General features: G+C 43.7%; 1 protein-coding gene across 4 annotated transcripts in view; it reads right to left on the reverse strand.

The window, feature by feature from the left end:
* LOC143184316 (pseudouridylate synthase RPUSD2) overlaps positions 1-12116 on the reverse strand; it is a 163235-nt gene that overhangs the window by 9438 nt on the left and 141681 nt on the right. The gene's annotated exons all lie outside the window — the stretch shown is intronic.

Below are 12116 nucleotides of genomic sequence, written 5' to 3' on the forward strand. Positions count from 1 at the left end.
TTCGTCAAAACCGAGACAAGAGACACAGCGGTCTCGAGTACAGTTCACGTTAAGCCGAGAGATTCTCAGGTGAACTACTACGTGCTCGATGGAGTGTTCTCCTGCAGTTCGGAAAGTGGAACCGTCGCGAACAGAAAGTGGAAATCGTTGCGACGTAACGGCGACCCTTTTATCTGACGTCCAAGCTAAACAGGTTAATGGCGGAACGCGGCGGGGAGGAAAAAAGAAAGCGAGGGGACACGACGAAGGGGGTGGCGGAGAAACACGACAGGTGGGCCGCGTACATGCACACGCCGGCGACTCCAATTACACGTTCCATCTACCTAATGCATTCCGCTCCGTGGAACTGCAGTCGTCGCCGTGTACCAGGCATTCTCTTCTCGCGCGGACAATAAGGAAGCCTCCGAGAGGCTGAGGCTTCTCCCGCGTGTTTTCGAATGCCTGTGTTTCCACCAGGCCCCTTTTCTTTCCGTACTTTCCGCGAGCTTCCACCCCCTGCATCGCTCCTTTCTCCCTTTGCGCGGTTTCTTTCGCGTCCACGGGCACAGGCGAGCATTGTTAATGGAGAACACTCCTCGCGCTGGCTTTTCAGGTAATTCAATTCCGTGGTGACGTGGGAGCCCACTGAGACCGATTTATGGAGGATGTGAAAGCATTTTCAGAAGCTATGAGAAAGGAGAATTTTTATCGATTTTTTGGTAGTATTTGGTGGTGCTTGGAAAAGCGTTCTCTTTTAATTTCAATATTAGCCAACTTTTGCTCACAATATTTCTATGCCATCAGTTTTTTGAGTAGTGTATTTAAATACTATCTACTGACACCTAGAGCTATATCTCTATTCACCCCATTTTTTGATACACAACAGATGCCTATCAAAGTTGACAAAACTAGCTATTAAAGAGGTGCTTCAGGTTTAAATCTAGTGATCCAGATAATCCAGATCCTACTGCAAATATATATTTTCTAAAACTGAACATTTTTCCGTAAAATGACTTCTGTATTTTCTTGAAAACTCGAAAAAATGACAAGATCCAATTTCCTGCCTGCGACGATTTACCTTGCAGTTCTAGGGACAAGAAATCTCGAAATTATTTATACCAACGCGCCACTCTGATCCCAGCCTTGCGTAATCGAATCGCGGACAGAGATTCGATTCGATACGGACATTGTCGTGACGACGTTTGTTTAACGACCGTAATGCTTCCGTCACGCGTGTTCCACGGTGTCTAAATTAAGAAGCGAAGAATAATAAATAGGCCCGATCTCGAAATTGCGCGAGTGCCAAGCGCTGGTTCGGCCAAAAACGTGACTTTGGACGAATTCGGGGGAAGAGCGAGTCGGTTCAAATTGAAAATGAAAAACGCCACGAGCGAGGTACGAAGTTCGAATTTCACGTGACCTGGGAACGACGACCCTGTCGCCGACGGAGGAGGGCGGAACTCGAAAAGCCCTTCTGCAGCGTTATGGCAGGGATCCTACGCTCGAAGTCACGCGCTACGTGCCTGTAATGCAAGATATCTAGCGCTTGATATCTGGCAGAGATGGAGACCAGGAATGTGTTGGGAACACGATAAAGTTTCGACGGTGAAAGTTGCTCTTCGGGGCATGGCAGACGTTTTAAGAGCGCTCGCGGAAAGATTTTCAACAACCACAGTGTCAGACCTATTCTTTCTCGATTTGGCTTATATACGAGATGGTAGCGTTAGGACTCTTGACGTCATCTGTGAAACGTCGTGGATGGTTAATAATTCTAGAGAGGGCTAGAAATCTACAAGTGCTTTTTACGTAAGTCTGAAGTAACTCTCGTGGCTTCGTTTGTTCGACGAAATCGAAGCTCTCGTGCTGGAAAAATCGCGGATATAATTAATCGTCGAGAACCGACGACGGGTCATTAAGATCATGTCGTACTAGTAATTGGCCTCGAGAGTAGTCGCCTCGATAAAAGCGATTCCGCCTGAATTACACGGTAATACGGTTCTTGACGAGTGATTAACGCAACTGCGGGGGAGGGAGAATTAATGGACAGCAGGGAATTTAAACAGGCCTCTATTTGTTTTCAATTTACTTATAGACACTGGATTGAATCTGATATTTTTACACTGCGCGAAAATTCGTTTCTTCTAGTATCACTGAAATAGAATAAGTTGTTTGAGTCTAGACTTTAACTTGGGCTTGGATTACAGCTGCTGTTACAGGTTTAGCTTGAGGTTGCTCTCAGGTACTCAAGCTAATTAAAATGAAAGGGAAGTTTGACCTAAGTCCACTCTGCATCCAAGTTACATCTAAGCTAGTCCACTTTTGATTTCTACCAGTTTTCTACTGAAAGATATTTTCTCTATTAGAAAGTAGTCCACTTTTAATGAATTGAATATCACATACTTTTACACTTCGTGTAGAAATCGTTTTTTAGTTCTTTTTTTTTTAAATTGAAACTAAACCTTACTTTAGGTTTAACTTTAGCAGCTGTAACAGAGTTGATCTAAGGTATAACCATAACCAGACCCCTAAAAAATGTTCCAAGTTTAAAACTTCCCTTCATCAACCCTCTACGACAGCAAATTCGAATTAAATTAGCGCGTTCGCTCGAGACCAGCGAGAGTCATCTTGAGGTCAGCGTTCGGCGCCAAGGAAGCACGAATTCCCCGTTTCGCTCTGGATTCACTGTCTCAAGATAACCGCAGAGGAATCGACCGCGAGAGCTGCCCTTATCTCTGCAAGTTTCGAGGGGACCCTTCGCAGCCGCAGCCAGCGATTGCTCAACTTATGATTGAATTAATCAAACTATTGGCCCGTTTGTGGGCTCTGGCGTTCACGATTCATGGCCCCCTCAGATCCCGCTGGATCGTTGAAAATTTCACTTGGACTTCACCGTCGAGATACTCGCGACGAAGACAGCCTCGAGAATCGTCTTCGACGTGGAAGACAAGGAACAAGAAGGAAGCAGCGAGCTCTTCTGCGAGGCAACTAGACGATTTATTTTGGGAACAAGGCGAGCACGATAGACAACGCGGAATTACGAAAACAGTTTCCAACTCGACCAGGCGGGGTTCGTTATCTGTTGTTTCATAATTCGACTACTTCGACGATCACTTTCGAAATCGTTTCGAATTATGAGTGATTGGTCTTCGATAGCTTGCATGTGAATTGCAAAGACCACTGTTGTTCTTTGCAATTCTACGATTATAAGTCAAAACGACCTAAGTCATATATTCTTCTTTTCGAGATATTAACACTGCAAGTCTTCAACTTTAATACTGTCATATACTTGTGTCTTCTTGGTCCCTTACTTTTAAGTGAAACAATTCTCTGAACGCCCTTCTTTCTTTCCAAAATTACATTCTATACTCTAGATGTCAATTAAGGCCTCAATTCTCGTATCACGAAAATTTCTCGACGCGCCTTAACCATAGTGTCTAGGAAACGCATGCCTCGCGAATGGGTTCGCTCGTGTGGTTCGAGCTTTCAATGGTAATAAGCGTCGCCTTGTAGACACTGGCGCGTCGTGACTGACACGAACGCCGCGCGTGCAAAAGTCACGCACGTTGTTAACAATACGGTACAAAGTGTTTGAACCAGTGGCAGGCTGAATTTATCCTTGATTCAGAGACTGTCTCTCCACTGATGGTCTCGTTTAGACGTCGACAGGTACACGTGAAACAGCCGCGCATATTTCGTTCGAAATGCGTGTCACGTCGGTATGCGACCTGCGTTAAATTTGGAAGGTGCACCGCGTCGTGACTACAACGAGGCTCACGCTCTGCCGCGGCCAGTCTGTTGCACTTTTCAAATGTCAGCCGACAAGGCGACGCGGCTGGATCGGTTTAGCGCCGTCTTCGATGGAGATCGTGCCTTTCTGTCCCTTCTTTGGTAATTCAGTGACTGAGAGAGAAGAGGGTTCTTCAGGATTTTGGTTGTGTAATACTGGAAGACGCAAGAGACTGTTTTCTTCAGAATAAACTACAGTTTAAAATTCTGAAATTTGTAGATGGGCTCACCTGCTTATGTTTAAAGTATTTTCATAAAATTATGTACGTAGTTATTCATTAGGAGGAATTTTACTAAAGAAACTAAGAATATGCTTTAGATATAAATAAACCTCAAAATATTATAAATTACAGATTTGAAAGGACAAAGGAAGAATAATTTGCCACACTGTTCTTCCTCCAGAATCCCCATTGCTAGATCCTCGATTTATGCCTCTAGAATTAGATCTTAATCTAATTCTAATCTTAGATTAAATTCTAAATTGATTTCAGTATAAATCTATGCTAGGAATAACTTCTAGATTAGATCCTCGTTAATTCTCTATGAGATCTAGAGCTGGCCCGAATTTTCTTACACCAGATCCGATGTAACTACTCGCCCTCTGCGCTAGGCGTGGGCTATGTCTAGATCCACGAGTGTCGTATTTCCCTGTGAACATGTGCAGAGTGGAAGAAGGTTATTAGAAACGTTAATTCGTGTCAGGGAAGGTCTGCCCGCTGAGAGGCTCATCCTGAGAGGACCGTCTATCCCAGGATGTTCTCGTGCATGTCCCTGGTGACGCGGGAAATTGGCTAGGATGATTCAATTAGCCAGGAGCGGTTCCGTAGGCGAATGATCCGCTTCCGTCGGACATGTCGCGCAATTTCGCACAAGAGTAGCCTTCAGGAGTGAATTAGAAGCACATTTAGCCAGGTAAAGGGAAAAGAACTTGGCTTCGATCCTAGCACTCCCATCCATACTGAACCTCTTAAGGTGGGAGTAGCTTGTCGAAGAGCAGTGTCGTGCTGGGCGTAATTTCCACTTGGTGGAGAAGCTGGACCCTCCTTCGAGGTTGTTACTACGTAGTAGGTTTGGGAAAGTATTGGTATAGTTGAGGATTATTGTCGACCTGGGAAAGTATTGCCACACTTGAGAACCATCAGTCGTCTTATTGGAAAAATAAGTGTGCAGGCGTTGTCGAAGTACATATGCCTTATCTTAGTAGACGTCAAATGCTTTGACGAGTAAGACTCGTCAATTCACGTTGAGGGGTTAAATCTACCCCTCAATTTGTTTTTAATCTCATTTAATCTTGGCGTTTAAAGTTTTCAGCTTCAATACTGTCTTACGTACTTGTGTCTTCTCGAACCCTTATTTGAAGGTAAAAAAATGCTTGCAATGCCCTTTCTTTCTTCCGAAAATATAAATTCTATATTCTAGATGTCAATTAAGGCCTTAATACGTCAATTTACACTTGCATTTATAGAGATCTAAAAGCAGCCAAAGGTAATTCGTCATCTACTCCAGCGACTATTCAATTTTCATCGTAAACTCCCGAAGTACTTTCAAACAATGAATAACGCAAGAACCGCTCACCATCCTAAACGTCTCCTTCCATTATCCTAGAGTAGCGTTTGCCCCGATCGAATGCAGTTCAGACGCAGAGGGGATCCCCAGCAGAGGAATTTCCATAAAAATAAGCCGCCAGTTAGGTATCGCCAATTAGTTAGGCCATGACCAGGAAATGGATCAAGGGATTCAGCGGGAGGCTACGGCAGGATACGCAAGATAACGAAACGCGCCTCCCTATTATTTTTATTTTCTTCTTATCGACACTCGATTATCTTCGAGGGGACCACGGGGGCTCGAGTGGCGTCTAACGAGACCGACGAGAGCCACGAAAGGTTGTGGCGTAACGGGTAATTGGACAGGAGGAGGTCCTCTCGTAATTGAGGCGGATAAAGAATCCTTCGAGCCCTGGCGCAATTAAATGCACGCCAAGCCTGGATCACTGAAAGGACAAAGCTTTTGATCGAGCCAGCGAAAGGAACTGGGAATGAAATTATGATTACCTCTTTGCGGCTCCGAACTGTGAACGACAGGTATTCTTTCGGCTGCTGACTGTACTGTTGGAGGTTCAAGAGTTCGAGCTCGAATCGGCGAACTTTTGACCCTTGACATTTTGACTGCCGCCTTGCTCGTCTCCAGCGCGGCTTGGGAGAAAGTTTGAAAGGTAAACGGCGGCAGATATGCCATAATGTTGTAGGAAGGAATTATATCACTTGGGTTCACTTGGGTAACAGTTCTGACTAGACATTTATGAATAATAGTGATAGAAGTTCCCGAAATTAATTAGAGACTGTTTAATTTCAAATTAGAATAATATTCTGAAACCCTGCAATTTCTTATAAAGTATCTTGCATGTCAACCATAGACCCATCCAATTTCGCCCAGATTCAACACTAGAGACGTAGTCCATACTAATTTCCTTTAGCTCTATTATAACCCAGGTGCACACGAGTGAATCAGTGAACGACAATTTCGTGGCTTCTAAACGCCGATTGCAGACTGAAAAATCCTTTTTCATCTAAATAATTGTGTATTATATTCTGGTAATTCTGTACCTAAGAGTGCAAGGTTGACAGCTTAATAAAAAACAGAAAAGATTCTCCAGATGGGAGATATTGAATATTGCTCCGATCAGAGACCTCTAAAACTCTTCAAGGTTTCCCAATATTTCTACCAAGCGTTTAATCCATCTCCAAGCAGCCACCCCCAACCAAGACTCAATCCAAGATAAATGATCCCTCATTCATACCAGAATCATTGGGATGAGTACAGAAGACTTCACTCGACCGTCTTAGCTGCAAGGAGAGTTTTGCTCTTGGCTGGATTAACCCCTTGCCTTACTTTGACGAGTCTGGCTCTTGTACTTTTTACAATATCTTCGCTGCCGATTACGCGGTAATGCGTGATGAGGATATTTCGCAAGTAACCGATCACGCACCATCGCGTGAGAGGTCTATGTTCGCTCAATGGGAGCTTTACTGTTGGCAGTTTAAGATAGTTACACGTTTCAGATCGGCAGTAAAGGTGATAACATTACGACAGAAAATTGTAAGGGAAAGGGTGAAATCTATGGTTCTAAGGCGACACAGCCTAAGCTACGTGTGTTTGTTTCCAAGGTATGACACCAAATGGGAGACAAGCAACGTGCAGCGGTTTCGTCACACGAGTCCCGCCTGTGTGCGTGTCGAATCAAACGGAAGCTATACTTGTTGCTGAGATTGACGCCAGCGGATCGGTGACAATGTTTGGCGAAGGCGGTTGCCAAGAAATATAACCGTCCATCGCCGCTTCTGCACAAGGAGACAACCGACTGCCGACCACGATATCTCGCGCACAGCCCGTTACGGAAGTGAACTTGTTGCTGAATTTGGCAGCCCCGTCGCCAAGTTGTGGCAGAGCTGACGCGGTCCCGTGCCCTCCTTAAATTTACACGACCCCTACCCCCGCTGCTATAATTCAGCGAAGCTGGAAATTCGTCGTCCCTCGACCGAGGAATATATTCGGTGGCAACGACGACGAAGCTCCATGTATTTACACGAACTTCGTCGCTGAGTTAGTGCCTCCTCTCTTTCCCTCCTCTCTCTGCCACCTTCGAGGTTTACCTTTTTTCGAGTGCCACCCTTTTTCGTTCTATTGAGGATGATTCCATGAACGAAGAGGCAAGGTTTTTTGCGAGGAAGTGCTTTGTCTGGGGATATTATATTCGCTGGGATTGTTGATTTGGTAGGTTGTACTTTCTGCAGGGAATTTCACCCTTTAATGGTTTGACAAAATTTGAAATTGTGGTGACAAAATATGGGGTCTTTTGTTCTTTAAGGTACTTCTGTAATGAATGTTATAAATGTTTTTGTTTTATTTTTAGCGACGTTTTGCTGTGCCTGAGTCTCACTCGGCATACACTGTCAAAGGGTTAATGGTTTTTTCAGTAGGTATGTGGTGTTTTACCTGAATTTTTGAGTTAGAAATTTAATTTTTGGTAGACTAGCGAGGGAACAGAGTGGGAATTTAAGTATGCTTCTAACTTCTTTCTTTTGGAGTGACATTTTCTTAACTTTATTGAAGATAATTCTCCTAATGAAGAAGGAATTTCTTTCAGTGAAGAACGATCTCTGGAAATATGATTTAATAGAATTGTAGGTCATATTTGATTTGGAAGTAGATACCTAGTACTTTCAGAAGCAGTTCAAATATTTGTAACAAAGTAATCTCGTAGAGTAATATTTGAATGTCTGGCTGAGAAACGGAATTTCTACTTCACTATCAATGAAATAGTTAAAAAGTAAGATAAAATTAAAAAAAATTAACTGAACTCTCTCTTTTCCCAAGTATAAATCTTCCGCTATCAAAACCTCCACATGAAAACTCTTTCGCCAATTACCACCCATCAAAACGACCACAAAATTAAAACTCCACTTTACCCCATTTCCTCGCAAAACCATTCCATTAATATTTCCGCGAAAGCCATCCTCCTGGAAGCCCCTCTCGCGGAGGAACACCGCGGTTATTTTCCAGAGGCGAGCATAAGGATGCTGATTCCAAGCGAAATCTGTCGATTTCATTCTTCCCAGCGCGCGTCTCTTCCCCAGCGTTTTCTTTTCCACGGAGCACGTAACCGATACGAGCCGCGTTCCCGTGCGCTTGTTTTTCCATTTCCGCGACGGGCCTGCATGCAAGGAGAGAGAAGGCAGCCGAGAGAGGAGCTCGCGAAACAATGCGGCCGACTTGTAGCCAGTGAAAAACCGTGGAAATCGAAGAAGTACAAAGGCGACTAAACCGGATGCTGATGTAGAGAAATGGGCGCAAGACGTGCTGGAAACCAGGATACTTCTTAACGTCTGTAAAAAGTCCTCTTTGTATCGAGGCTTTTTCAGAGTACTTCATCGTGCTGCTTGATCTATTCCATCCCCTCCATTGCAGACTTATCGAAAATTGTCGGAGTTCGTGCAAGCTGACGAAGAATTTTTATAGAGAGGAAATGGATACAAAAAGGAGGAGGAAAATGCTGGCAGATATAGAGGGTGTAATATGTGTACGTTTCAATATTTGAAGGGGTAGTAGAATACTAAAACTGAATCAGAAAATGTCCTATAACTGTACCTGAGAAGCAATGTTACCCAAGTCTTTTTTTGTTATTTTTCAGGAGAGCCGAAAAACAAACGTGATTAAGTTTGTAGTTTCTCATGTTCTCTCACGAACCAACTGAATAAGGTAAATGTCCCAGCAGTACTACTACTTAAACACTAATGCTAATTTTATTCATTTCCAGGCTTAAATTCTAATGAATTAAGTAACTTATATTAAAAATAAAAACTAGTGTCATAAAATAGTATTCTCAGCTTCTGGGACTTCATAATTGAAGTATATTGACATACAGCTTTAAGTTGTGTACTTACTGGGACCCTCGATATGTTAAGCGATTAAGTGCCGAGATATTTACCTTAATACTAGAACATTTTTGTCTCGAAAAAATCGACTAAACAATTTCAGCTCAAAAAGGTACAAATTTAATCATTGATAACTCTGCCTTGGTACAACCTGTACACACTTCTGGCGCGACGTCTCGTTCAACGAGATCGTTACAAAGGACAGGTCGCTCGCAGCGACAGGGTTAAAGTTCAGAAACACCCTGTACATGCATCTGCATTTAAGAAGTGGAGGGGATGGCTCGCGGTCGACGAGTGGCTCAAGAGTTTCGCGATTAAGAAGGGAGAACGACGCCGCGCAGATTAAGGCTGAGGGAGATTGATGACGGGCTCGAAAGTCGAGTCAGCCGACGAGACGGTAAAAATATTCGGCTGACGGCTCGCGGTCGGTTCGGTCGGCTCGAGGGGGTGTGAGCTGGAAAGGGAGGCTGTTGAATTTTAGATAGGAAGATGCTGGAGAACTCGATTCGCGTCTGATAAGGGGAATCGGAAATTGTGAGGGCAGCAAGGGGAGGTTTTTTCAGGGGGTGAATTTCGCGACAGGAAATTAGGTCGATCTTCATTTATTACGTTACTAATGGATGAGCTATCAGAGTATTATAGTTGGAGAGTTCTATGAAGAATCGATGAAGAAATCGCGAATTCTCTGATCCAGAGATAACCACCCCTTTGGTTATCAATAGAAATGGGATCAAGTGTAATATGTACTCACGAATCCAAGTCAATTTCAATACCCAAGTTTCGATATCATATACTATCAACAACTGTCTTCTTGTCGTTCAAGGATTGTGATATTATTTTCATTTACAGTGAGAAAAGTATAATTCTGTAGGGAACTAAGAGCAACTGACAGCAATAAATATTATTCAGTGTACAGTGTTAATAAAAACTGCTGCAATTATCTTCCACAGCTACTTACAAGTACACTTGAACCCACCTCTAGTTATCAGAGAATCCCAAGAGGATACACAGGAGGCGACGAGACAATTTGCTTACGAAACTGTTCGGCGCTGTTTAATCTTCGAACATGGAGGGCAGAGTCACGTCGGTGGAAGAGAGTCGAGAAGGGTGTTGCAGGGTACAGGGGATGGTAAGTGTGTTGCGGGTCGAGGGCGAACCCGAAGCTCGGCGACAGGTTGATTTATTAGCTCGGACCTGGTGCACGATGATATCTGCAAGGATCGCAAGTCGGTTGTTTTCGGGCTACACGATATCTCTTGGAGTCGAGGAGCAACCCCCTGCGGCGGGCCTAAGTTTATCCTGTCTCGCCCCTACGCTCTGACCTTTCGTACACGCAGTCTTGCACGCACCCTCCTCTCCCACGCGATCGATTCTCGTCCCAGTAAATTGCTCCTGCCCTCGATTAGATTTCTGCGATATTTCGGCCCTCGAGGCGGGAGATTGAAATTTGGCGGAGACCTATAAGGAGCGGAGTTAAAATCTGACAATTTTCGGTCTCCTGATTGTTGACCTCGCGAATTTTGATTATCCTTGGATGGAGAAGCGTGGAACTATGCTGGGCGCGTGGATTAAGGAATTCACTAGGTCCGAGGGGAATTTCGGTGCCCTATCGGCTCGATAATTTGCGAAGTATGGCATTGGCGAATGCTAGAATTTAGGAGGGCAGCTGTGGTTAATTTCTGTGGTCGTGAATTTTTGAACTCTGATATCCTGAATACGGAATCATAAGAGTTGGGAGATTTGACGTGGTCGATAATGAGTTGACTGTAAGTCTAAAGTCAGACAGGGCGAAGTGAGTAGAAGAAGTTTCAAGGCAGATATAGCGAGGCCAGTAGAATGAGTCTCAAGACAGGCATAGCAAAGGTAGTACAATTAGTACCAAGGCAGACATAATAAAGTTACTAGAATGAGAATCAAGTCAGGTATAGTAAAATCAGTAGAATATGTCCCAAGCCAGACGTAGCAGAGCTAGTAGAATATGCTTCAAGTCAGACACAGCAAAGTCAGTAAAATATGCCCCAAATCAAATGCAAAGAATCCAGTAAAATAAATCCCAAGTCAGGAGACTTCAGATTGAAAGTATAAATTCTGTATTGCAGATCTGAATTAAGGCCTCAACCTAAATTTTTGGAAAACTTGGCATACGTAACATATTAGCTCGTACCCAATGCATAAAATCATCATTTTTGTGGGATCCCAATACTCACAATTCTCAGAGTCTAATCGAAGACCTGAAGCTCCACCCTAGGGACCCCACTGATAAAAAATATCGTGGATCCACAATAGTTTCAAAATCGCAATCTCCAAAATACGATATCCTGTAAATTACAGAATTCGCAAAGTGCAGTGGCGATAACTTACCATGCCCCACGGAGGCGTGCTAATTCGCGGAACGTAGTAACATTAAATCACGGTATTACGGAAGAACATTACCGACGAATCATAAAGCTGGCGAAGTACCCATAATGAAACAGAATTTGTAGAATATGCGACACTCGATACCCAGCAAATGGTCAGCGGCAAGAGTCGCTATTCTCGACCACTTCGCGCTATTCCCAGAACTGATGGGGATCGAATTAACAGCTAAACCAAACGTGGCACAGAATAAAAATGCAAAAGAACTAAATAAAAATAAAATCGTGAAATATGATAAAACTGAACCGACAAATTGCACGTCTGCGAAAATCTCTCTGCTCTCTGCTTCGAATCGGTAACCAGAAACGACTTGGGTCAGAAACACGTGTGTCAACAAAATATTTCAACCGAGAACACACCCGACCGTCAGAAGGAATAATTTCATCCTTCACGCGATTTTGTACCGAAACGTTCGCGATATTCAAATCGCCCGCTGTGAAATGCATAAATTATTAAAGGCGTTCGAGGCCAAATCGCGACTCGATTTGTCTGGGAAAATTCACT

Source organism: Calliopsis andreniformis, chromosome 10 (genome assembly GCF_051401765.1).
Source record: "Calliopsis andreniformis isolate RMS-2024a chromosome 10, iyCalAndr_principal, whole genome shotgun sequence".
Classification (NCBI taxonomy): Eukaryota; Metazoa; Arthropoda; class Insecta; order Hymenoptera; family Andrenidae; genus Calliopsis; species Calliopsis andreniformis.